Here is a 26876-nt window from a genome sequence, read left to right as displayed (position 1 = left end):
TTGTACAGTCCTACCTATTCCATGTGAACTCAAACTGTTTCTGATCTTCCTTTCTTTTTTTTAAATAAATGTTTAATCATTTTTGAGAGAGACAGAGAGAGAGAGACAGAGAGAGAGAGAGAGAGAGTGAGTGGGGGAGGGGCAGAGAGAGAGGCGGGTGGAGGATCCCAGGCAGGCTCTGCATCCATAGCAACGAGTCTGATGAGGGGCTTGAACTCATGAACTATGGGATCATGACCTGAGCCAGAGTCAGACACTCAACTGACTAGACCACCCAGGTGCCCCTGATCTTTTTGGATTAGCAAAAAACATATGCCAAATTAATGGCCACGTATTATGTACCTGAAGCTGCATTGATCTGCTCTAGAAAAATACAACATCTGGCATAGTGGCTGAAATTGGGCTATTACTTAGTTGAGTTTTCAATAATCCACGCTAGAGCCTGTTTGGTTTCTCCATGGGCCAGACAGGAGAATGAAATGAAGATCTGATGGGGACCACCATCTTGTATAATTTAGATCCTTAAGGATAGCACTGATTCCTGCCATCTCCCCATCCCTGGGACCTGATATTTTTTAAAGTTGGTAGTGGGCATTTTCAGAGGCTTCAATTCGACTTTCCCCACCATGATAGCCCTTATCTCACAAGTTGAGGCCCCAACTTGTATTATAACCACTGACTAAGGCATTGACCAAGCCTACCAGTCCCAATTATGAATTTAGGAACAAGGTAAATCTTATTTGGTGGGTCCACAGACCCAGTGGACTCTATCTATCACCGCATAACCCCCTCCTGCAAAGAGGAAGACCAGAATGACACATTGTCACAAATCGGGAATAGATGGTAAATGTCAAAAGAATGGTACTGACGATGATGGCTATGGGAACTGGAAGGAGAACTCTGGAACTGAAGACCCTTATTCTAAGATCTTTATAAATATAGCATATTCCTGGAGTGGATGCTTTGGGGATTTATATGTAAATTGAAATTTATGTAAATATAAATTTAAATGTATATGCATTTCTGCTAATAACCAGTAGGGGTGCATTATTTTTATTTCAGAAATAAGTACCTCCCCCCTCCAAAAGAATCTCCGACACTTCCATCCGAACAAAATAAATTACTCATTGGAACTTAATAATTTTGAATTGACAGGCACGGATCCAAGGGAAATATGGATATGAGCAAATAACAAGAAGACGTCAGCTACAGTTTACTTTCATCCTTAAGTGTGTTGCTCTTGACAGTTTTAATAACTATTTCTGTCTAAGTTACAAAGCTTTGTGCTGTCTCCTTGGCTCTTAGTTAAATTGGCTCCCTGAAAAAAGGAATATATGCTAATGCTCATGCTCCAGTTACTTTCAAGTAAAGCAGAATAGCAATATCATGCATCATGCCGGTTTCTGTTCAGTAATCATAAATGTTGACATGTTTCTTCAAAAATGTATTCACCACATATGCTGCTTTCTGAAAGACTGAAATAGTGGCTCTTTTTTGGAAATGGCATTACTGGCATATTGATAACCACCTTTGGTTACAATACACAGTGTAAGATCCATATGCAGAATAAAAGGCCCATCTCTCTTTCCAAATGGACTGCTTTTAAAACTCTCAGAACCCTCAGCTCTTGCTCAGCTGAACAGACAAGTGACCCAGCAGGAGTGGGCTCGTTTGCCTTTGACTATCTTTCACAGTAATGAGGGCCTTTGGTATTTGGATGGGACATCAAGGGTCAGCTAGTGGCAAGAAGATCCCACATCTGACATTGCATTTATCAGATTCACCTGGGGAGCTTAAAAATACATCCATCTCAGTCCTTACATAGGCTCAGTAAATCAGAATATCTGGCAGAAGAACTTGAAAAACATCAGCCAGATCTGGGGATAGCTGATCTGGTCCAGCTGCCTTCGTGATTTCATTAAGTCTTCATATTTAGAGTCAGAAGTGAGTAGGTCTTGTTAAACTCCAACATCTGGCTGTTGAACTATTTGTGAATGTCCTTGCACAGACAGAGCAGACCGATCGGGTTTTTATCTGATGGGGCATCATGTCCTGTTCATCTCAATATCCTCCCACAGAGCCTCCACCGTGCCTTGTTCAGAGCCACGGCATAACATACTTTGGGTCAGATGAACTAATAAACTTAGATTTTAGACTTTTTACAGACAAAAAGGAAAAAAATAAATGTCCTTCTTATTTTCTTTTTGGACCTAAATGCTGGTTGGAACAGAACAAAAACTGTTGTAATGATTTAAGAGCATGAAGCGGATTCCTCACCCATACGGAGGAATTATAAAGTTCTTCATTGCCATCTGCTGGAGTCAGTGCTGCACTAAATCCAAACTGCTACAGTATGCCAAAGCTTCCCCCTTAAAACAGTTTATGCGGCTAATAACGCCAGAACTCCTATCCCTCCAGACCCCAGGCTAAAGGCCAGATGCCACCCGGAGACATGTGGATGCAGGGGTGTGGGAACGAGGAGGCGTGGATTCTAGCCAGGTCTGCATCTCTTTAGACACTTATTCATGCTCAGCTGCCTTCACTTCTGGGGGAAAAGTGGAAGCTTCTATAGTGAATGGTTGTGATCCTTGAACTCAGAGAGAATGCTATTTTCCCAACTGTCTGGTGGGAGAGCAAAGCTGGGAGGGAAGCAGGCTTGGCGCCCCATGACTGATGCTGTGTATGTGCTGGGCACGCGTGAGCCCATGGTGTCCTGTGTGAGGTGGAGACCCGAGCTACTCACAGACTAACGCGTTCATCCTACTGTTATGACAAACTGTCTGGAAGTATCTGCCTATTTACCCTTAACACTGTATATAGTCACTAACTTTACTCATCCTTCCTCATCTTTCTGTGAGGAGGTAAGGTGGGCCTGTGTCCCTGAAGGACTCTTTCCCCTGGTCTGTTCCACCCTATCTGTTACTGATAGCAGGAGACTATTGAGGACATTGAGGAAAAAGTGCATCCTATTCTTCCTTTTAAGAAGTGTGGGTCTTTTCTTGCTTTTTCAACATATGAAACAGGATGACCCAAACGAAGCAAACCTGAACTCAAAGCCTCAAATTTGCTGGGATAACTCGAGGAGAGTGTTGTCTCCTCTCTGGGTTGGATGGCCCTTGGCTATCATGGGAGTGAAAGAAACTCTTCTTTCCTGTGCTATGGCTGTGGCTGGGCAGATGGAAGGGGTGTACTTGCCTGGAGCCCTAAGCACTTACAGCTGCTGGCATAGGTGTTTTACTTACATGATGCCCTTGCCCCTGGGCCTGCACCAAGCTGCATGGTAAATGAGGGACCGGTAGCAGGTTTTTGTCACCCTGAGTCCTGAAGTGTGTTACCGGTCCTCATGGGACCCATTTTGTCTTTCTCTTCATTCTCCTGGCTCTTGACCTTTTTGTTCTTTTTCCCTTTTCCCAGGTCTACCTCCCCGTTGGCATCTGACCAATCCTCAGCCATGACTTAGCTCTAACAGGTGATTGGCAAGAAAAGTAGCCAACACTCAGAAGAGGAGAGACTGGCGCAGAGGTGAGTGGGGCGGGAGCAGGCACAAGAAAGATTTTGAGCTGGGTCATCGTTTCAGCTCTCGTGTCACCTCCTCCCTGAAGCTGTGACGACGGTCCCACTCCCTCCTCATGACCCGTCATTATCTGCACCTTTCCCGGGGGCCACTTGTCACGTTCTGCCTTACTTAGAGGTGCTACATACAGGTAAGAACTACTCTGGATTATAATCTGTTCTGGGGGACTTTTCAATTTTCAAAATTAAAAAAAAAATCATCTTTCTATCCCACCCATCACAAAAAGCACCGTATGACTTACGTGTAATAGTAAATGCTTGTTGAACAAACAAAAACAGGAGATGTGAGCTGGGTTTCGGCCCGAGGCTTGTATCTCACAAAGAATGAAACCTCCCAGTGCAAAGGGAGGTGAGAATGTGTCTACTCTCTGGTTGAGACATTTCTGGGGAAGAAGGAAGTTATCCTGTAGATGTGCGAAAAAGTCTCCACCAGAAGTAATTCAACCTCAGTGGGGTGCCTGGGTGGCTCACTTGGTTAAGCATGGGCCTCTTGATTTCAGCTCAGGTCATGATCTCACAGTTCATGAGTTCCAGCCCTGCATCAAGCCTTTTGCTGACAGTACGGACCCTGCTTCGGATTCTCTCTCTCCCTCTCTTTTTGCCTTTCCGTCTCTCTCTCTCTCTTTCAAATAAATAAATGTTAAAAACTTTTTTCAAGAAGAAATTCAACCTCAGAATGCAATGGGTAATAAATTTAGGAAGTGAGTGAAGTACAGATTATAAATGAGTACATACACTTAAATGTTCATTTATTTATTTGATGCACCAAATGAAGGTTTTCACAATAAATGTAAACCCACAGTTTAAGTGCAACAGAAGGCAAATTGAAATTGTATAAGTGACATTTATCCAGTTTCTGAATAAATACCAACTATGGAAAGCCATGTTTGGCTTGGGCTCAGCTCCATCATGTGGTATTTAATAATCCCACCAGCCCTCCTATACTGGCTACAAATTTAAGTCTTCCTGTCAGTCATGTGGGAATTATCCCTACAGCGGGTGCACTGGGTCATAGAGGTAGGTTGCACTGAAGTTAGAAGTGTCGTGGGTTATCTAGATCACCCTGATCTCCTAAACGTTGTGATACTATGCTCTGCTCTGAGTCTGCAAGTCAGATAAGAGCGGGACCCATTAAGAACAGAAATATTGGACTCACATGGTCTGAAAAAATAAAAACTGAGCTCATTTAGTAAGCCATGCTTGCAATTCTCTGCAGTTAAAAACTGTAAGTAACCATGCTGGCATCAACTATAGGGACCCTCCGTTTTCAAGTGTAATTACATGAATGAACCGCGGGTTTGCCATCCGCTCACTAGAGGGTGTTAGACACTAAAGAGCTGCCTTCTCAAGGAGGTCTAAGCTGAATCGAATACAGCCAGTATTCGACCAAGTCAGCCAGTCTGACCAAGACTCAGGAGAATAGATGTCAGACTTCCTGTGACAGAGCCGTCTTTTCATAGGTTTTGAAAAAAGGATCCTTTGCTAGTATGGTCAGTAAATCAGAATAATTTTTAAATTGTTTTTCTAATTTTAATGTTGATGTTCACTGGAGAAAAATCAAAAAGTAATAGAGATACCCTAACATATGAAGAACATTTTAATTCACTTATAAAGTCCACATTGAGAACCAAACATGATTAATAACAGGTTTAACCACAGGCTTGCTGGAAGCTGAACATTCTTAAGCAACACAAACCAGAATTTCATATGGTTTAACTTAGTATTTTGGTGTCTATCTTTATTTTCTTCCTATGTTTATGAAGTGTTAATAATTTATTTTTCCACTTGATATTATACAGAGATGTGTATTAACATTCATGTCTGAATATATTACCAGTTTGTGTCTAGGCTTTTCATATTATGTGGATCAATATTAGATTATTCTCTAAGTTTTGAAAGCTAATTTTCAAGGAAATGAATTATCAGTCCAAATTTTGTCTGAAACCACTCAATTTTCCTGAACTGTAATTTTTTTCAGCTGCTTAACAGAGACAAAAAAGGCAACACCTAATTAATATCAGTGGAGTGACCGCTTTTGTATTAAGCAAGACAGAGAATAAAAAGCAATGGTTCTTGATATCAAAGATTGTGTAATCTAGCTGGGGAAATGACACTAAGAGTGTTGCAGGAATGAATGACAGTGAAATGAGCAGAGTGCCAGTGCCAGTCCAATATTCTGGCAATGTCGAATTATAGACCCTAACTACTAAAGAAGTTCCGAGAAGAAGGAATCAGGGTTGGGTGAACTTTTCCAACAGGCTTCCTGGAAGAGGCAGAATTTAGAATACAGTTTTGAGAAGGCAGGACTGTGCCTGACTTCCTCATTACTGCATCCCCAGCATTCAGGGTGAGGTCTGGAATGCAATTCATTTTTTAAAAGTGTCAGCACTGCTGCTCTTTTTATGTAAAAATGGTGATACTGCCCTCCAGGGGAGGATGTGTCATTGAAGATATTTTCCAGTTCTGAGAGGAGGCCATTCACTCATGTATCGGGTTTTCCTCCTATCTTTTATTAGAGAAGTAATTAGGTTCTGGAACACTGTCTAGGGCCATATGTCAGAGGGCAGGTCATTAGCTCTTGTTGCAAGTGAACTTTTAACCTTGGCTCCATGAGCACAGAATGAGCTAATCTNTATATATTTTTTTTTTTTTCTTTCTTGAAAGACCTAGAATAAAAGTGAAATATGATAAGAGAAGTTTAAAGGTATGGGAAGATGTGTGGTTATGGATTCTTTTCCCTCTGTAGTCTGTTAAAACATTCTAACACAAAATCCTGTTCTGCATAAAGTACGAAGAATGAAAATTGCAATGCACGGTTAGCCAGGCATTCAAAATGCCTTACAGATTTTGAAACTATTTTCTGGTTTTGATTTTTTCATGCTATATGATCGGTGCTGGCTGTAGGCCATGCATCCTCTTAAATTGGAAACCTCTTGCCAGGCAGAACATTGCTGGAAGCTATTAGAGACGCCAGCTCCATAACACAGGGCACTCATAGACTCAGTTATTCTGCATGGGCCTAGGGCCGAGGTAAAGAACATATATTAGATGCATTTGAATTTTGTGACTCAGTGACTACATTTCCCAGCTTTAAGGGCCAGACAAAAGACATACCATGTTTATTCAAGATACAAAATCTGGCTGCAGTTTCCTGGATTGCACACTAAACACTGAAGTAGCTTAAGGGTTTAAACATCAGTGTTACCTACCACATTTGGAACTACAATCCCCTACTAGATTCAGCGTGAATTGATTGTAGTGTTGCTAGAAAACAAGAACACATCAAAACTTCCTGAAATGTTAGTGAAGCTATTACTACAGAAGGAACCCCACTTTGAGATTTGGATTCCCTTGTGTCAGTGGCTACTCATTAGCTGTTTGTCCTTTGGTGAGTGTCTTCCCATTTCTGGCCTCAGTTCCCTGATCTGTAAAACAGGTCGAACTAGGCGACGTAAGATCCTTTCTTGCTCTCCAACTGTATGCTTCACATATAATAGCTTATTAATATATCTTAGGTGTAGAAATGGTTCTGAAACTATTCGTGTATATTAACCTTGAAAAAGGGATAGGCTTCTGGTTGAGGAAAAATGCAAGACAGATTTCGTCTGTTATACCCCAAACTGTGCCACTAAAAAAGTCAGTGCGATTTCTAATATTCTGTATGTTTGGCTTCAAAATAATTAATGATTTTCCTGTTTTCAGGTTGATTTTAGTAATGTCATTGACAGCACATGTACTTGTCTATATTATATTTTGTTAATTGGGAAAAAAATTTCCAGGAATCTGGTGGGGTGGCTGGTGTGAACCATTTTAGTTTTGAGAAGCAGTGAAGACTGAGAAAGGACATAGGGAGTTTACATTTTACATTTTATTGAGATTAGGTGTTTGGAAACAGAACTTCCTCAGCAGCAGAAATGCTGTAATGGGGGAAATAAAGTGTTCTTGCTAAGTCAATGTCCCCTGTGCATTCATATTACCTATCTATGAGTGCATGTTTTGAATTTTGGCCTGAGTATCTAATGGCATACAGAGTTCTTCACTTGCTGTCTGCTCATCAGAGTGATGTCACACTTGTCTGGCCAGGAGCTGTTGCTAGACTAAATTTTCTTGACACTCAAGGATCATGCTGTGTATGGTATGTGCATGTGTGGGGGGGAGAGAATCTAAATACATAACAGTATCAGACTTCTTCAGATGTTAGTTATTTCAGAATTGCATGACATCTATTTCTGCTCTTACCAAACTTATACTCCAGCTTTATGGGGTCTTTTGTTTGTTTAGTTTTGTTTTGGCCTGGTGATTTTTTTCTCTTTGGATTTTACCTGAGTAGACAAGCATGAAATGAGTTCTCTTTGCATTTTACTAATGTCAGGAATTCTTGCAGCTTGATATCGCTGATTGGTGATGGTCCACCACACCAGGGACAGGTAGTGGCTATTTTGTGCAATGCCCAGACCTCCTTCAATCTACCAGATGCCCCAAGAATTGCAGGCTGCCAGTTCACAGCTGAGCCCTTTTTTAAGCATTGCTCTTAGCCTAAGGGGATGACCTTGCCCCAGTTTCCATCTCCTCCCTAGGGTGGCCTACATCCAAAAACTGGTCAATGTGGAGGTACAAAGGCCTGCCCCTCTTGTCTCAAGCTTGCATGGCCCCAGGGGGCCATCCCAACTCCATGGCCTCCTACGGGATTCACTGAAGCTGACTGAGACCTTGGTCACAGCTGCATCACAGTTCAACCTTGCCCTCTGCCTAGTCCCACGTCTCCTCTTACCTCACTATGTCATTCCTCAGAGCCCCCCAGGAAGTCTCCTGTGTGCTAACCTCACAGTCTGTTTCCCTGCAAATAGACTGAATGGGAACTGTTTTCCCATTTAATGGTGTAAACTTCCTCAGTGTCCATCTCAGTCCTAGAAAGATAAACTCTTCTGGAAATGCTAATATTGACTGTCTGGAATATTAATTCATAAAATTTAGTGTTTGTATTTTCACTCTAGTATCTAATAGACAATTCTAAAATAAAAAATAAATGGGTGCAATTTTATGATTCAGGAGTAAAAATGTTTAAGAATATGCAAATATTCCCTGTTTGGATATATTGGAGTTGTCTTTAAAAAATTCCAAGCTATTGTTCAGGATGGTAATCAGGGCCTCTTTTAATAATGAAGTGTCTTTATATGATTTATCCTCTAGTCTTTTCCAGCTTCATTGGAATGAAAAATTAAAATGCTTGATATTGTTCATAAGAAATAATTAGTGGAGCTGAACACGCATAGAACTGGATTTTTTTCCTTATGATTATTTCTTCACTGTTGTGACTCAAACCACAAACATTATTAACAATGAAAATTTCAAAGAAATAGCCTAAACTCATGCTAATTTGTACCAGTTTATATGCACATGCCTCGTGTCTTGCATGAAAAATCCATTTTTACAAATATTTAGGGTTTTTTTGGGGGGAGTCATAATTGAACTTGGTAACTTTTGTCCACCTTTTAACTAAGCCACAAGAGATATTCAACTGAAATTGTTGACATTTGCCTCTTAAAGAAAATACTGTGTTTTTATTACAATGATCTCTTGCCAGATTTAGAAATTAACAAATGAAACAAAGTAGACTTTATATCAAAATGGCACCTAGGAATTTCAATTGACATATGTATCAAGAATATAAACAACATATAGAAATTCTATATCTCTAGTAAATAGAGGAATTCGAGACTTTGTAATATCTTTTATGAAACAAAATCTGGCTCTTTAGTAATAAAATCAAGGTGTATTTAAAGTTTTATTTTAGGCTAAAGCTCCCCAATTTTTCGTGCATGGAATGCAATATCTGACATTTTTCAGTTTGGTTTTTTTCAAGCTCAAGGTGTTCATAGCTCAATACAGTTTACAGAATGGATGCTTTTCAATTCTGTATCAAATGACCACTGTCTTTGTGGATTGATATTATGAAAGTCAAGGGGTTGTTCAGGCAGGGGCAGAGAAAGCCCTGGATCATTAGTATCCACCATGCAGGTTATATAAGTGTTTCCAGTTAAAGCCTGATGCTGCCATCTTGGAGTTGGCAGAGAGACATCATGGCTGTGGGCACGGTGAAATAAAGCCTAATGTTCAAATAGCATATGAGACACATATGCTATTTATAGAATTGAGAGACTAATCTGGTAAAAAGAATTACACTGGATTTCCATAACCTGCCTTGGAAGCCTGTTCTATTCCATCCATGCCTCTACTTGAGTGTCAGAGTTAAAGACAACTCTGGTTAGAAGTTTCAGAAAATAACTTCTGTTTCTTACTCTCTCTAACTGGGTTGTTCAGCCTTTTTCTCTGGGACTATTTCTGGCTCTTCCAAATTTCACTTGTGTCTCTCAAAGACAATGGGTGGAAAAACCAGAAAACAAATATAAAAACAAATTGGACAGATGCTGATATTTCAGGGAATACGATACCCTTTGAAAGATCTGAATAGCAGTTAAATATATGTGTATAAATGGAGAATCATGTAAGTATTTGTCAGACTTATGAAGTATAATGAATTCATTATTAATAGTTGGGGTAAGGGATGTGGCCTTATGTTTCTTGTCTGATGTGTTTCCAAATGGTTTTGGTCATCATTGTTTTTGGCATCTGGTACCTTCTTTGCTTTGGGAAAGGCTTTGGTCCACAAAAAGGTAGTGATTGCTTACAATCAGATCAGTTGGGGAAATTCTTGATTAAACTGATTTGTTTATGCAGAGCTTCTCAGATCCTGTATTATGAGTCTTCAAGAAAGGAATATCATAGTAAATGTCACTTATCTAAATAATTTGATCACAAAATCCATTTGTGTGTGTGTGTGCATCATTCATTAATTAATGTATATTTAAAAGAAGGATTTCTGGATCAGTTTTGAAAATGCTGACTTTAGTTCTGTTTTTTTATTTTAACATTTTAGAAAGTTTTTCTAACTTTGTAAAATAAATCGGAAGCTTTAGAATTTATCCCCCAATGCTTTGCAAGTCACTACAAAAAATTGTAATGATTTGTAACTCTTAATTTCTTCTTGTGTAAAATGGGCCAGATAACAAAAGTCACCCCACATTTGAGGATCCGTGAGAATTATTTTTTGAGTAATACAATTTTATTTTTATACTTTTTTTTTAAAAAAAGTTTTATTTATTTATTTTAAGGATGGGAGAAGGGCAGAAAGAGAGGGAGAGAGAGAATTCCAAGCAGGCTAAGTGCTATCAGCACAGAGCCCTATAGGGGGATCAATCCTGCAAATCAGACACTCAACTGACCTAGCCACCCAAGAGTCCCACCTTTTTTCTTTTTTAAGCACAACTTTCTTAGAGCCCCTAGGTGGCTCAGTTGGTAAGCATCTGACTCTTGATTTCAGCTCAGGTTATGATTGAGCTCAGCTCATAGCATGATTTGTGAGTTGGAGCCCTGTGCTGACAGCATGGAGCCTGCTTGGAATTCTCTCTCTCTCTCTCTCTCTCTCTCTCTCAAAAACAAATATAAATAAACATTTAAATAAATAAACACAGCTTTCTTAAGCAACACAACTTTTTCTATGTTGGACTTCCTAACCAGCAAACAGTCAATTCAGGGGATGCAAAGAGATCAAAGATTAATGATGGTGTGAGTAAATTGGGTTTCTGGAACCACCCTTGCTTTTCATGAAGGATGCTGAACTTTAGTGACTTTAGCAGTCCACATGAAGACAAGGGACTGTGAGGTTGGAGAATCCATGCCTGGCAGCTGACTGCCTGATATCACCTCTTATACTGGGTGGGGGGTCAGGGGGTGGAGTGTAGGTGGATGTATATCAAATCTCAGGGACCTGTACTGAAAAATTACATTTCTATTTTACTTAAACCATGTTGCCCAGACTCATCTTCTGATTTCCAGATTAAAAATTTTTTTGGGTACCACTTTGTACCACTGAGGTACCTAACATTTACAAGGCATCTTATATATAACCTAGTTTTTAATTTTTTGCTGTGCTATTTTACCTACTCAGGGCTTTAATAAGACAGGGCTGGTCATGTTTTACTACAGTATGGTTTTTGATCTATATTTATGTTTTTTCTACTTGTTCTTGAATAAGTTTTTGAAAATTCATACATTGGGGGTCGCCTGGGTGGCTGAGTCGGTTGAGCCTCCGACTTTGGCTCAGGTCATGATCTCATGGTTCGTGGGTTTGAGCCCCACGTCAGGCTCTGTGCTGACAGCTCAGAGCCTGGAGCCTGCTTTTCAGATTCTGTATCTCCCTCTCTCTCTGGCCCTCCCCTGCTCTCTCTCTCTCTCTCTGTCAGAAATAAATAAAACATTTTAAAAAAAGAAAAAAAAAGAAAATTCATACATTGGAAATAAATTTTAGGTCCAAGATGAAGCCATTCCTGCCCAGGGTGCTCCATCAGCAAACCGATCTCTGTGTTTCTATAAATTTCCTACTTGACCAGAGACAACAGTATATCCAGTCTGCCAATGATTTCCTTATTCCTTGATCTTTCTAAATGAGGTCAGATATTCAGCACCAGCCAATCATGCCCTGTTTTTGTTGCCACTTTTTTTTTTCTAATGTTTATTTATTTATTTTGAGAGGGAGTGAGTCGGGGAGGGGTCAGAGAGAGAGAGGGAGAGAGAGAGAATCCCAAGCAGACACTGACAGCCCAGAACCCAACTTGGGGCTCGAACTCACCAACAGTAAGATCATGACCTGAACTGGTCATTCTTAACCACTGAACCATCCAGGCGCCCCTCCCTGTTACCACTTCTAATGCTGTGTAAAGTTCACTCTTGCCCCAAATCCCTCAGGGGGGGTGTTCCACTGCTTGTGAGACACCGACCTTCCTCAATCCATGGATTGTTTTCCCTTGAACAAAGGATAATAAATGTGTTACTAACTTTAGTTTTGTCATTTGCCTTTGCAAAAATGGTGTATTTTACCATCTTCTTAAAATCCTGCTTCTCAACAGACTGTGAGCAACAGAAGTCATGTGTTTTCCATCTCTCTCAATCCCATGTCACGAGCACAGTGTTTTGCAAGGTAGACGTTTATAAAATGTGGTGAGATCATGTCTGCAGGTCAGTGTTGTCATTCTTTATAGCATCATTCTGCACATGTTTGTGTGATATTGTGATATAATGAGAAATGTATATTTGGTCTTCTCTAGTTCCTGGCAGAGCTCCAAAAATCCTTGGAATTTCCTGACTAAAAGGGATGTGGGGAGCATCTTTTGTTATTCATTACAAGCCTCTTTCAGCCATACCAGAGTTCATGCTAATGAGGTGACCCTTAGAGGTAGGGGACTGGTTGCCAGAGGAACCAACCCCTGTGATTGGAGGTTTGGAACTTTCAGTCCCACCCTCAGATCTCAGGGAGGGGAAAGGGGCTGAAGATTGAGTTAATCACCAATGACCAATGTTTTAATCAATCATTCCTGCATAATGAAGTAATAAAGCCTCCACAAGAGTTCTAAACAGTGGAGTTCAGAGAGCTTCTGGGTTGGTGAATTCATCAATACACTGAGACAATGGTGTACCCAGAGAGGTGTGCAAGCTGTGTGCTGCCCCCCTTCCCCTACCTACCCTATGTATTTTTTACACTTCGCTGTTTCTGAATTATATCCTTTAGAATAAACGAGTCATAGTAAGTGAACTATTTTTTCTGAGTTCCTGAGCCATTCTAGAAAATTATCAAACCTGAGGAGAGGGTCATGGGAACCCTCCATTTATAGCCAGTAGGTCAGAAGTACAGGAAGCCCGGACTTTGAGATTGGTGTGTGAACTGGTGGCAGTCTTGAGGGACTAAACTCTTCACTAGTGGGTGTGTGCTAATTCCGGCTAGTGTCAGAATTGAATTACAATTCAATTGTAAGGGTTGGAGAATTTGTTGTTGGTGTGGGAAACCTACTCCCACCCTTGACATTTAGTGTCAAAGGTGTTCTGTGAGTAGAAACAAACCATAGTGTTAGCTAGTGATAGCTATCATTTATTGAGTGGTAGATATTTTGCCAATGCTCACCAAATATTGTTCCTAATCCCAACGATTTTTTTAAAAAATTTTAATGTTTACTTATTTTTGAGACAGAGAAACAGAGCATGAGCGGAGGAGGGGCAGAGAGAGAGAGAGAGGGAGACACAGAATCTGAAGCAGGCTCCAGGCTCTGAGCTGTCAGCACAGAGCCTGACACAGTGCTCGAACTCATCAACCGTGACATCATCACCTGAGCCGAAGTCGGATGCTCAACTGACTGAGCAACCCAGGTGCCCCTAATTCCAGTGATATTTTAAGATAATATTCTTGGCATCATTTTACCAATGAGAAAACTAAGACAATTGCTTAGTAAAGTTTATATCTCAAATAAGCTGGGTTTTCAGTTCTCCCTAATTCCCAATCCCTGACTACCCTGACCCCACACTAGGCTACTACTAAATGCCTCTATAGCCATAAAAAAATCTACTAGGGCCAGTTTATTCAATGACTATATACTGAGTGCCTCCTGCGCTCCCACTATTCTGCAGGATGCTATGTATGAGAATGTAACAGAAGAAGAAGAATAGTAGGAGAAAACACTTATTTAACTCTCAAAAAATAGACATTTTTATTGTCTTCCTCTTACAGAGGAGAACAGTGAGGCACAGAATTGCTATGTAATTTGTCCAGGGCCACACAGCTGAGTGGCAGAGCCATTACTGAAACACAGGATATCTGACTCCAAAGTTGAAATGCCTCTTATATGCCATCCCTTATATCAATGCATTTTTTAGTCTGATTTGAAAACAAAACAGATATACATGGTATAGCTATAGAACTATGATTTCATAGTCTTCGTGCAAATCTGAAAGAACATGCTATAATCTTCATATTCAAGACAGAAATATCTTCATGGATCTCACATGCTATTTTCATGAGCTGCAATGTTAATGATCAGTTCACTTACTTGGTTTAACTACAAATTTTCACTGAGTGAATTTTTTATGTCATCTTTTGATTGAAATTCTCTAAAAGAAACTCCCATGCATGACTATTTCTGCCATTCCTAGTCTCAAAAAGACAAGGACCAAGAAGATCACATATGAGGCTCTGAATAGAATATAATATCTTTGGTGAAATGCAGTTGGCTCATTTAGACATAGTTCTGCTCAAAATAACCTAGATGGGCTGGCTGGAATTTATTGCATTACTAATGTTCTAAAGGCAGATTTCCCAGTAATAACTCACCCATAAAACTCTACTTCAACAAAAGGCTACTTGATGGCATAGAATAAACTGGAATGCTTTTTTATAGCCAGAGATTTCCAAACCATAAATACTCCCATCCCTGTAAGCAAACGGGTCAGAAATATTTATGAGGCACCATGCAATTTTATCACCTCCGCAATGGGATATAGCAATTTCATCATGACCACATTCTATCTCTACCCTTACTCTATTCTAGTGATGGACTCCTTAGCATATCATAAGCAATCCATTAGTGGAAGGAATTTGGCATTCAGAAAGCAATGAAGGGAAAAATATAGAAGTTGTTGAAACTGGTTATTTTTGAGCAATATACTGTCAATTGCTAAAGTTAAGTCTAATAGTTAATTTTAGAACAATGTCAGTATAGGCAGTTGGGAAGTAGATGCCTGGTAATTTAATTGATCTGCTGATGGTATTAACCATTTGTTTTTCTTTCTTACAGAAAGAAACAAACATTCAATTGGTCTTGGTAAATTCCAAATGGTCAGCATTGGGACATGGTGCAAGACTCATCACAGTCAAGTTAGCCGTGTTTCCCCCATTTTTTCCTAAGAAAGAAGCATATGAAAATAACTGCTTTAAAAATATCTCTTTAAAGCTGTCAGAGGTCAAATTCAACACTAAAACATTTTGATCAACAGATCATCATTGCTGTTTTGTCTTTCTTCCTTGTTAGAATGCTTTGTAGAGAAAGCCAATATATGATTTTACATGAATTTTTTTATGAATAATGATTTTATTATTTGTATAAGTGTTGTATGCTTTTTATTTTAAAATTCAAGCAATTCAAATCTTCACAAAGAAGAAAACTTAAAAAATGAATTAGAAAAGGAACATATATTATATTAGCTAATATAGATAATAATAAAATTTAGAAAAGTCTGAGTATGAAAAAAATCAAGTAATATATATACTTTTCTTTTGTTCAAATTTTAAATTATTTTATTTTAGAAATCCTGGTTAAAAATTTGGTTAGCCAACCCTCAAATTTCATTATACATTATAAAGTATGAGACATGCAGTGTTTAAACTGAAATTTGTAGATGACCTTATATTAAGTGCTAGTTCTTGATTATTCTAGTTTTTATTTTTTTAGTTTATTTTTAAAATTTGTAATGTTTTTAATTTTTAATTAATTGTTTTTAAGTTTATTTGTTTTACTTTGAGAGAGAGAGGGCAAGCAGGGTAGGGGCAGAGAGAGAGAGGGAGAGAAAGAATTCTAAGCAGGCTCTACACTGTCAGCACAGAGCCCGATACTGGGCTTGAACTCACAAACCGTGAGATTATGACCTGAGCCAAAATTGAGTTGGATTCTTAATCGACTGAGCCATACAGGTGCCCATTTATTTTTATTTTTTATTTTACATTTTTATTTTCTTTCTAATTAGTTAACATACAGCGTTGTATTAGTTTCAGGTGTACAATATAGTGATTCAGCAGTTCCATACATCATCCAGTGCTCATCACAGGTGTACTCCTTAATCCCTATCACCTATTTAACTCATCCCCACACCCACTCCCCCCTCTGGTAACGATTAGTTTGTTTTCCATAATGAAAAGTCTATTTCTTGATTTGTCTATCTTTTTTTTCCTTTGCTTGGTTGTTTTGCTTCTTAAATTCCACATCTGAGTGAAATCATATGGTATTTGTCTTTCTCTGACTGACTTATTTCACATAGCATAATATTCTAGCCCCATCCATGCCATTACAAATGACACGATTCCATTCTTTTTTTGTGGCTGAATAATATTCCATTGTGTATATATACTATTTATTCTTTATCCATTCATCAGCTGATGGACACTTGGGCTGCTTCCAGAATTTAGCTATTGTAAACAGTGCTGTGCTGCTATAAACACAAGGGTGCCTATATCCTTTTGAATTAGTGTTTTTTGTGTTCTTTGGGTCAATACCCAGTAGTGTAATTGCTGGATCATAGGGTAGTTCTATTTTTAACTATTTGAGGAACTGTTTTCCAGAGTGGCTGTATCAGTTTGCATTCTCACCAAAAGTGCAGGAGTGTTCCTTTTTCTCCACATCCTCACCAACACCTGTTGTTTCTTGTGTTTTGATTTTAGCCATTCTGACAGGTGTGAGGTGATATCTCATTGAGGTTTTGATTTGCATTCCCTAGTGATGAGTGATGTTGAGTATCTTTTTATGTGTCTGTTGACCATCTGTATGTTTTCTTTGGAGAAATGTCTATTCATGTCTTCTGCCCATGTTTTAAATGGATTATTTGTGTTTTGGTGGTTGGCTTTTATAAATTCTTTGTATATTTTGGATACTAACCCTTTATTGGATATGTCATTTGCAGTTTTTGTTTCTTGAAGGAAATATAGCTTTGTATTAATACAAATTTTATTGTATTAATTAATATTAATTTGTTATTAAGCACCCATGAGCAAAGTATTTTATTAGACATAAAGATAAATACAGTGGCAGAGACTAGATGGGTACTTGAACACACAGGTAGATGACACTCCCCTTCCTTCGCTTTAGATTTGTGATTGAATTCTGGCCAGTGGAATGTGGGTTGATTGACACACACCTTTAGGGAGAAACCAGAAGATCTCTCATTCATTTACGTAATGGCTTTTATGTCTTTACTTCCTATAAAGATCTAGTGAAGGATTTTGAAGCCCTATGGGTTAGTGATGCCACTGGATGAATAAAGCTCTTGATAATTATTTTTATTTAAAGAAATATAAAAATATTTGTTTGTGATACCTTATAGAAATTATTCCTTCAAGTAATATACTATAGGCATTGATGATTTTATCTTTATAAAAATCACTTCTATAATATGATACTTTCTTTCATACAGTAACTCAATCTCAATAAATCCCTCCACTTTTCTATCATTAACATGCAGCTAGATTTCTGTCATTATCATATGATTTCTAGAGATGCCTGAAATCATTCTAGTGTCTTGGAATGGGAAGAGATTTGGATGGATTATCTTTCTTTTCTTGCCTTAAAAAAATTTACTCTGTTATCACAGACCCTGGGTGTTCATTTTATTTCCTTTCTATCAAATAAGTTTTCATGATTTTTAAAACTAAGAATAAATGCACTTCAACAAATCACCACAAATCTCTCATATTTTCATACTTCTCTGCTGTCTACATGCTTTCTCATATTTTCTTTTCATCATGTGCAATTTTGATTTTCCTGAGCACCTTTAATTTTTAAAAATGTTTATTTTGAGAGAGGGAGAGAACACACGAGCAGGGGAGGAGCAAAGAGAGAGAGGGAGACAGAATCTGAAGCAGGCTCCAGGCTCTGAGCTGTCAGCACAGAGCCCGACATGGGGCTGGAACTCATGAACTGTGAGATTACGACCTGAGCCCCGAAATCAGACACGACCAATTGAGCCACCCAGGCGTTCTCAATTTTCCTCAGCACCTTAAGTGTAGGAGGTGGATGGCAAATGCTTTGAATCTTATGACCTAGGTTAAAAGGCCTCAGGAGGCCTGAACAGACTTGTAGACACCAGAAAGATCTTGCAATGACCTTCACCACCTCACCATGCAGTAGCTCATGAATGGTCAACACAACTTAGCAACTGTATGTGGACTGCATAAACACTGTCCTTCCCTGGCAGAAAAATAACCACAGTTTTAGAAAATATTTTTGCAAAAATGTAGTATTTAGAGACTAGGATTATTTATCTCAGAGACAATGACTGTGGAAGGCCTCACTCGAGTTTACAAGGCATTACTATGCAGAGAATAGGGACCAGCTGGTCTCCATCTCTGAAGAATCCTGAAGAGAGAGCTAACCCTCAGCATGAAGTAATTAGGTTGGGTATGAGAAAGCATTCCTGATGGTGAGAGTGAAACTCAGAAAGGAACCTCTTCAAGGAATACCTTGAAGTCTGAAAGAACTTCAAAAGCAGAATAACTGTCCTGGCGCACTCCCAGCATGTGAAATCTCTAAAAACCTTGTACGTCTGCAATGTGCAGTTACTCACCTGCATTCCTCAGTAGGCATCCATGACACCGTCATTGATTGCACGTTTATGGTGGTGTGTTGTGCATGTATCTCCTCTAGACGGTAAGTACTTTGTGCTTTGTTTCCCCGTATGGTTCTAATGATGCAGTCTGAGGAGGTAGGATTGTATTGGCAGTGGAATCAGCCATACCTGGGCAGGCATCTTGCTCTATTATTTTGATTCTGAGATCTACTATGTGGATGTTTGATTAATTGCTTAATCTTTGTGAGACTTGATTTTCTGTAATAAAAGAAGCTAATTAAGGGATAAACAAGTCAGTGTATTTGGGTCACAAATACAATGCTAGCACTTAGCTGTTGATGCATATTAGTTAAAGGTATATTTAAGCACACACACTTTATGTATATATATATGTATATATATGCATACATTAAATGAGTGTTTTGTAGAAAAATATACAACATATAGGAAACAACACTCCCTGAACAGATGGCATAAATACATAGTATCATATATTAAAATTTTTGTCCTATAAAAAGAGTTACTCCATGTTTCATTTTGTTTACTTCTTATTTAAAAACATTTTTAAGTGCTTACTCATTTTTGAGAGATGGAGAGAGACAGAGCATGAGTGGGGGAGGGGCAGAGAGAGAGGGAGACACAGAATCTGAAGCAGGCTCTAAACTCTGAGCTGTCAGCACAGAGCTAGATGCAGGGCGCAATACGGACCATGAAATCATGACCTAAGGTGAAGTCGGATGCTGAACTGCCTGAGCCACCCAGGCACCCCTATTTATTTTTTATTTTAGAGAGAGAAACAGAGAGAGAGTGAGCAAGTAGGGGAGAGGGACAGAGGAGGAGAGAGAGAGAGAAATTGAGAATCTTAAGTAGGCTCCATGCTCAGTGTGGAGCCCAAGGGGGGGCTGGATCCCATGACCCTGGGATCATGACCTGAGGCAAAATCAAGAGTCTGGATGCTCAACCAACTGAGCTACCCAGGCACTCCTCCATGATCCATTTTAAAAGCAAAATACCACTTGGAAATTTAAAAATTCTCTCAAACAATTCCTTTGTCAAAGAGAAAATCAAAAGTAATATGTCACAATATCTAGAAAATATTATTAATTAAAGCATGGCATGTCAGAACCCATGGGATACAGCTAAAACTGTGCTCAGAGGAAAAATACACAACCTTAAATGTTTTTATAGATGAACAAAAATTAATGAAGTAAGCATCAAATTTTAACAATTAGACAAAAAACAAGGAGATAAACCTAAGAAAAGGTGAAGGAAGCAACTCATAAATTTAAAAGCAAAAATTAACGAATATAAAATAGGAAAATGATAAACCTGAAAAATAAATTCAAGAGCTGGCTCTTTGAAAAACTAGTGAAAAGGAGAAAAGCATAATTTTACAAAATAAGGAGGGAGATGGGGAAATGACCATGGATACTGAGGAAATGGAAATAATTGACTCTTGATTGACTCAGTATTGGGGTGAAGTGGAAATTGCTAAAACCACCCACTCCCCCCTAAAAGGAAGGCCATTTTCCATATTCAGAGGCTATTTACTGTGAAAGAGATATATAAAAGTTGTTCAAAGCACTAATGCCTGTCTAATGAGAGCCCGGCTCTAACTGATGCAATTATAAATGTAGTAGGAGGAAGAGATATAGAAATTGGAAAAGAGAAGGTAAATTATTGTTTCTAGATAATGATTTATATATTGAAACCTAAGAAAATAGTGAAAATTCCTGTTGATCATAAGCAAATCTGGATGTTTGTATACAACATTTACATAAAAAAGTATAATGGAAAAACCACATTTACAAAAACAACCTATGAATAGCTCAAGAAGAAATGTGTAAGAATTTTACAAAAAGAATTCTAACACATAAAAGAAGGCTTGACTAAACAGAAAAGCATCTTGTGTTCTTGGAAGGGTAGATAGAATATTATGAAGTCTCACATATCCCCAAATTAATCCTAAACTTAATGCAAGTCAATTAAAAATAAGGACTTTTTGCTTTCATTTTCATTTTTTTTTCTTTTTTGTGGGAACTAAGTGGTTTGAAAATTCAAGAGAAAAAATCTGTTAAGAATAGCAAAAATAATTCTGAAAATAAGAGCAATAAAGGGGGATGAGACAGGCAGATTTTAAAATATATTTTAAAGCTAGGATATTTAAAACAGATTGTTACTTGTAGGTGAATACACAGCTCATTAATAAAAGCTAGCAGGTCAAGAAATAGATTCAGGTCTCTATCCTGTTAAGAGTTAAGTTTACAATAAAAGACTTTTAAATACAGAGAACAAACTGACGGTTGCTGGTGGGGTGTTAGGTGTGGGGGGAATGGCCTAAGAGGGTGATGAGCGTTAAGGAGGGCACTTGTTGGGATGATCACGGGTGTTATAAGTGATGAATCACTAAATTCTGTTCCTGAAATCGTTATTACACTATATGTTAACTGATTTGGATTTAAATGAAAAAAAAAAAAAAGACTTTAGGTTACAGAGGTGTATGCATTTATCAAAATTCAGTTGATGTGCAGTTAAGATTTGTGCATTTCATTGTATGTAACGTTTATTTTGAAAGAAAAGTCTATTAAAAAGTATTGGACTTTTGTCCAATGATATGCATACTAAACTATTCGGAGGGAAGTGTGCTGCTATCTGCAATTTATTTTGCAAAAAAAAAAAATCAGATGGATTGATGACAGAGTTGTATAGATGGGAAATTTTGTAATTATAAAACTATCTCAACATTGCCATGTGCTTGAAAATGTCATAATAAAGTGTTGGAAAAAAAGTTTAAATGTATAGATATTTAGAATACAATGAAGACGAAAGTACAAATCTTTTGGTTATGACTTTACTATAGAATAAAAGATTTTGTCTCCTATCATAATAGTTTTAGGAACCAGAATGCTGGTGGGAAGAGCTGGGTCTAGGGAACAGAATTACTCCTGGGGTGGCTCTCACAGATTCTGTAGTGTTCCCTGGGGTTCTAACTTGTGAGGCTGTGTGAAGCCTCCAATGAGCGCTGTCTGTGGGGTGAATGCTTTCCCCCTGGGAGCCATGTTGGCCAGCAAGGGGACCATAGGTCCTCTGGGAGAGCACATGGTCAAAGGCCTGGGAGAAAAATGTAGTCACTGTACCAGAGCGAATGTGCAGGCCAAGGATGGCTCTGTCCTTCAAGCATGTTGATTATTCACTCCTTTGAGTTTTGTGCTAAGTTGCTCTTTTATAGCTTAAAGCCTTAGGATTTAGAACAGTTTATTCAGGAGTTCTGAGTAGTTCATAAAGTACAGTTATTTAACTATCTGTCTGCTGTGGTTTTGTGCTGCTTAATCCTATATTAACAGTTCTCGAAGGTTGTGTGGGATGAATGTTGGGAGAGGAGCATTATTCTGCTGTTCTGTATACAGCCCAGCCCCCAGCAGGAGTAATTTTGCCACCATGTGGAGAGAGCCAGCCACACTTCCTCAACCCCCAAAATGGCCTTTGGCTCTGATGGGTAAATTTGGGGCTCCTATTACTTGGGGTATGCGGGTGGAAGAGGTGTATATCTTTGGGTAGTAAAAGGGAAATATCAGGGGGTACCTGGGTGGCTCAGTCAGTTGAGCATCTGACTTTGGCTCAGGTCATCATCTCACAGTTCATGGGTTCGAGCCCTGCACCAGGCTCTGTGCTGACAGCTGGGGGCCTGGAACCTGCTTCAGATTCTGTGTCTCCTTCTCTCTGTGCCCCTCCTTCACTCACACTCTGTCTTTCTCTGTCTCTCGAAAATGAATAAATGTTAAAAAATTTTTTTCAATAAAAATAAATTATTTTTTAAAAAGGGAAATATCAGAAACTTGATTCCATAGTTTTGATAGCTCTTAGGGAGGGGCAAGTGTTAAAGAATCCATTTACAGAATATGTTTACAACTGAATGTTTCCTCAGCATATCCTTCATTGACAATATCAGTTTTGATGTCTCCCTTTTTTGTATTGAAAAATTATCATTTGAGAATACGGAAATGCCAACGCATGGTCTCTGGGAAAAACCTTGTCTTTTGGTTTAAATTTATTTGAATGACAATATTGTGGGCCTTTAAAACCCTACACCTGCCTGAGCACTATTGGAAGCAAGCACTGGAAAGCTTTCAGTGATGAAGGTCACCCAGCTCTCACACATAGTTCCCACTGGACATTATTTCCATGAGGTATAAAGTGTATAATTAGCAAAGGGTCAGCAAATAAGGTTTTTAAGAATGTGATTATAGAAGCAGAAAATCATTTCAGGGAAGAATGTAAAATGTGGGTGTTAGAGTGTTCAGTGACAACTGGACCACATCCCCAATTCCAGCTGCTTTGTACTCTCTTCACAAACTCACCTTCAAAGCTCCAGATTGTGCAAAGTGCCTTATACACATTTGGCACTTAACTTTCATGATAATCCTACAAATTAGTCTTATCATCTCTGTTTTACAGATCAAGAAACTGAGGCCAAGAGAGTAAAGTCAGGTTAAAGCATGCTTTTCAGAAAGATAAAATCAGAACGCTCAGACAAATGTAAAAGAATCTGTATCAAATATTTTATTGAACTCATAAGGGGGGAAAAAGGTGTTATGATCAGTTCAAAGAGCGTTAAGGCTATATTTATCCTCAACATAACAAAGAAATGCTAGAATGAGATTGACAAACTAGATATAGAACTGGTTAATGTCCTGCAGGCCATTGAGATTTGGGGTTATCTGCTCCGTTGGACATAAATTACTTGAATCTCTACTGGACAGAAATTTACAAGTTAGCAAGTAAATTCCCTAAGTATGGGAACTTCAACCAATAGTAAAAATGAGGTGAACACAGTACAGGTCTTGACAGTCCTTGACTGGCCTTTGCCCTTACATGATACTAAAAGGATCTGCCCCCATCTGTCTGCCTTATTTCCAAGTCTGAAGAATTTTCCTATAAGTAACCTGGTCCCAGGTCCCACAAATAGTATAGTAGTAGAACAGAGAGTCAAACCCCTGACACTGTGACTCTACTATCCATGTATTCAACCTGTTGTCATGACTCAGTAATGAGTTTTTTCTTTTAATTTTTTAAGAATGTTGGAATCTGTCAGATCTGTGCAGATAATTCCCTTTTATAGCCAATGCATCTTTGAAACACAAAGATTCTCTGAGTGGTAAAACCATCCAACTCAGCCAATAAACATCAATCTGAAGTAATAGCACCTTTTGTGTCTGTGTTAGTGGAAATTGCTCAGGCTACGACTCCAAGAACAGGAGTACTATATTAAGAATGACACTGAAAAAGTACTTTATTTTTTCCCTGTGTCTTTATCTATATGAAAACATTCAAGAAATAGATTCAGGCTGAAAGCATATTTCATATACTGTTTTGCAAGGTGAGGGTACTAGTGACAGTGGCTTGAAGTTTAGAGAATATGTCTTAGAATAAGAAATGGATATATAGATGCTCACATTTGGGAATCTATCAGCCTTCTTCCTTAACTTCGTTTATACTTCAAAGTAGGCTAATAAGGGATTCTCATATATAATCACTGAATGCATCATGTCATGAATCATGTAAAAATCACTGAACATGCTATGTCACCAATGAGGTCATGGATACTAAGAAAGCAGCATGAAGGTGAGAGGTTGGAAGGAGGCTGACTCTGAAGTTGGAAGTCACTTTACTTTTCCAGGCATGCCTGCTGCCATCACGGACTCCATTCTGCCCAGGTCCCAACCTGGCCCCACACCCATGCTCCCCTCAGATCTGCACTGTCCGAGGCTCTGGCCTGCCCTCAGCGTCCACTGCATTGTGGATGCTGTTACAGGACTTGGAGCCTGGGCCTGAGCATAGCTAGCGGTGGCTGGCTGGATCGCTACAGCGCACGTACACGGTCTCCTGAGTATCCCTCTGCTTGTGCACATGCTCCGTTGCTTCATCGACTCTGATGAAACCCAAGATCAAAGATAAAATTATTAAGAATTTCAAGACACTGACATCAGAGCATTAAGCCATGCATGGGGGCCTTCTTGGCATGGAGTCCTGGATGACTGTACAGGTTACACACGGAGAAGCTGGCCCTGAAAGGAACACTCAGGGCTCTGTAAATGCACATGACTTTGTGAGTTCACTTATCAGCTCTCTCCAAACTGTCTTCTCATGTCCCGAAAGCTGTGCTGATATATTTACCAAGAAACAAATCTTTAATGTTTGGGTAGATGAAAATAAACATACAAGACTAAAAATAAACAGTTAAAAATGGGAAAAGTCAGAAGAATCTGATGCCACAGAAGCCAAGAGGAGAGAGAATTTCAAGAAGAATAAAGTAACCAAGTGACACTAAGAGGTCATCAGTAAGTAAGATCAAGACTGAAAATTTTCCATGGACTTTACCCACGTGGAATTTACATGATAATAGATCTTCATGATCATAGGAACAAGTTGTTTTAATAGAAAAATGCAGGCAGAAGCTAAATCAGAAGTGCATTGGGGAGTGAGTGGGTGTTGAAAAATGGACTCCTGCAACCTCCCTTTATGCTGTGGCCCGAGGGTCAAGAGATAAGGTTCCTCTAAAACAACCCTCAGGAATGACTGTGACTACATTTATCAGGGAACATCTAGTTCTTTATACATGTTGCTTCTCATTCCTCTTTATCTCTGCTTATCATGATTTAAGGATAACAAATACCATGTATTGGGAATCTAGTATGTGTTAGGCTAGCACTGAGCATATAGTACTCATTTATCTCTAATTCTGCAATGACCCGGCATGCTATTTCTCTCATTTTCCAAATGAAGAAATAGACTCAGAGTACACATGAGAAATAGACTCAGAGTATACATGACTTGTTTAAGTTCACACAGCGAAAGCCAGAGTTGGCATTCAAACTTGATCCTGAGTCCCTCCTTCTCCACTATCATAGTGTCTGCTGCCTTGAGCCACTCTTTCTTTTCTATGACATGTAAGGAGTCCCAGGGAAGAAGATAAAGTAGTCTGTAATCCTTTGTTGCCTCTTACTCATTAATCTTATTAATCTCATTCATTTCATATTTTTAAAAAACTGTAATGTTTTATTTATTTCTGAGAGACAGAGAGAGACAATGCGAGCAGGGGACGGTCGGAGAGAGAGGGAGACATGGAATCTGAAACAGGCTCCAGGCTCTGAGCTAGCTGTCAGCACAGAGCCTGATGCGGGGCTCGAACCCACAAACTGTGAGATCATTACCTGAGCTGAATCCAGACATTTAACCAACTGAGCCACCCAGGCGCCCATCTCATTTCATATTTTAGACACCTCAGATAGATAAATATTGCTCAATACATTCTATTGCAATTTAGTGAACCTTTTGATTGGACTTTGAACACACAAATTTCTTGACACGGCAATTTGGTCAACAAAAGTTCATAATATGGAATGTCCCACCCAACCCTCAAAGCCATATTAGTCAGATCCAAAGTAATGTGCCACATTACTTTCTGCCCTCATTAATAGTCATCTTTCTTGATGAGAATTACCCAACACCCTGGTCCAAGTCTCCACCATCTCTTGTCTGTATCCTTACAATAGTCCCTAACAAGTCTCTCTGCTTCTTCCCTTGTTCCCAATCACAGTAGCTGCAATGATACTTCAAAAACAGAAGTCAGATCATGTTCTCTCTCTCTTCAAAACCTTCTATTGGCTCCTTGTTTCACTCAGAGGGAAAAAACATAATTCTAACAATAGCTGATAAAGCCTCCTTACTACCTGAATTCCTCCCTTACTGCTGTCCGCCTGGCTCATCATGTTGGAGTCACACTAACTCCTTGTCCTTTCTAATCCTGTTTCACTTGTGTCTGATTTTTTGCCTTGGAGGTCTGGGATTCTTTTCTAAGACTTTCTTGTTTCAAGAACTAATTTGAACTTGTAAAAAAACTGAGGCATAATTCACATACCATAAAATTCACTCTTTTAAAGTCTGCAATTCAAGGGCGCCTGGGTGGCTCCCGACTTTGGCTCAGGTCATGATCTTGCAGTCCGTGGGTTTGAGCCCCACATCAGGCTCTTGCTGACAGCTCAGAGCCTGGAGCCTGCTTTGGATCTGTGTCTCCCTGTCTCTCTGCC

At 39.1% G+C, this 26876-nt stretch overlaps 1 protein-coding gene and 1 pseudogene across 2 annotated transcripts in view; both read left to right on the top strand.

Moving 5' to 3' along the window:
- LOC144219983 (casein kinase I-like) overlaps positions 1-13830 on the top strand; it is a 112883-nt pseudogene extending 99053 nt beyond the window's left edge. Inside the window, exons 2-4 of the transcript XR_013331567.1 lie at positions 3415-3522; positions 12540-12648; positions 13655-13830. The product of XR_013331567.1 is annotated as a casein kinase I-like (transcript). The remainder of the gene's footprint in view (positions 1-3414; positions 3523-12539; positions 12649-13654) is intronic.
- Positions 3554-26876, top strand: part of STRIT1 (small transmembrane regulator of ion transport 1) — a 31489-nt gene continuing 8166 nt past the window's right edge. The window contains exon 1 of the mRNA XM_077750093.1: positions 3554-3704. The gene's annotated coding sequence lies outside the window, so the exon portion shown is untranslated. The remainder of the gene's footprint in view (positions 3705-26876) is intronic.

The sequence above is a fragment of the Crocuta crocuta genome, unplaced genomic scaffold (genome assembly GCF_008692635.1).
Source record: "Crocuta crocuta isolate KB4526 unplaced genomic scaffold, BGI_CrCroc_1.0 scaffold19, whole genome shotgun sequence".
NCBI classification, from domain to species: Eukaryota; Metazoa; Chordata; class Mammalia; order Carnivora; family Hyaenidae; genus Crocuta; species Crocuta crocuta.
Note: the sequence above shows the minus strand (reverse complement) of the source record. Positions and strands in the feature narration are given on the sequence as shown.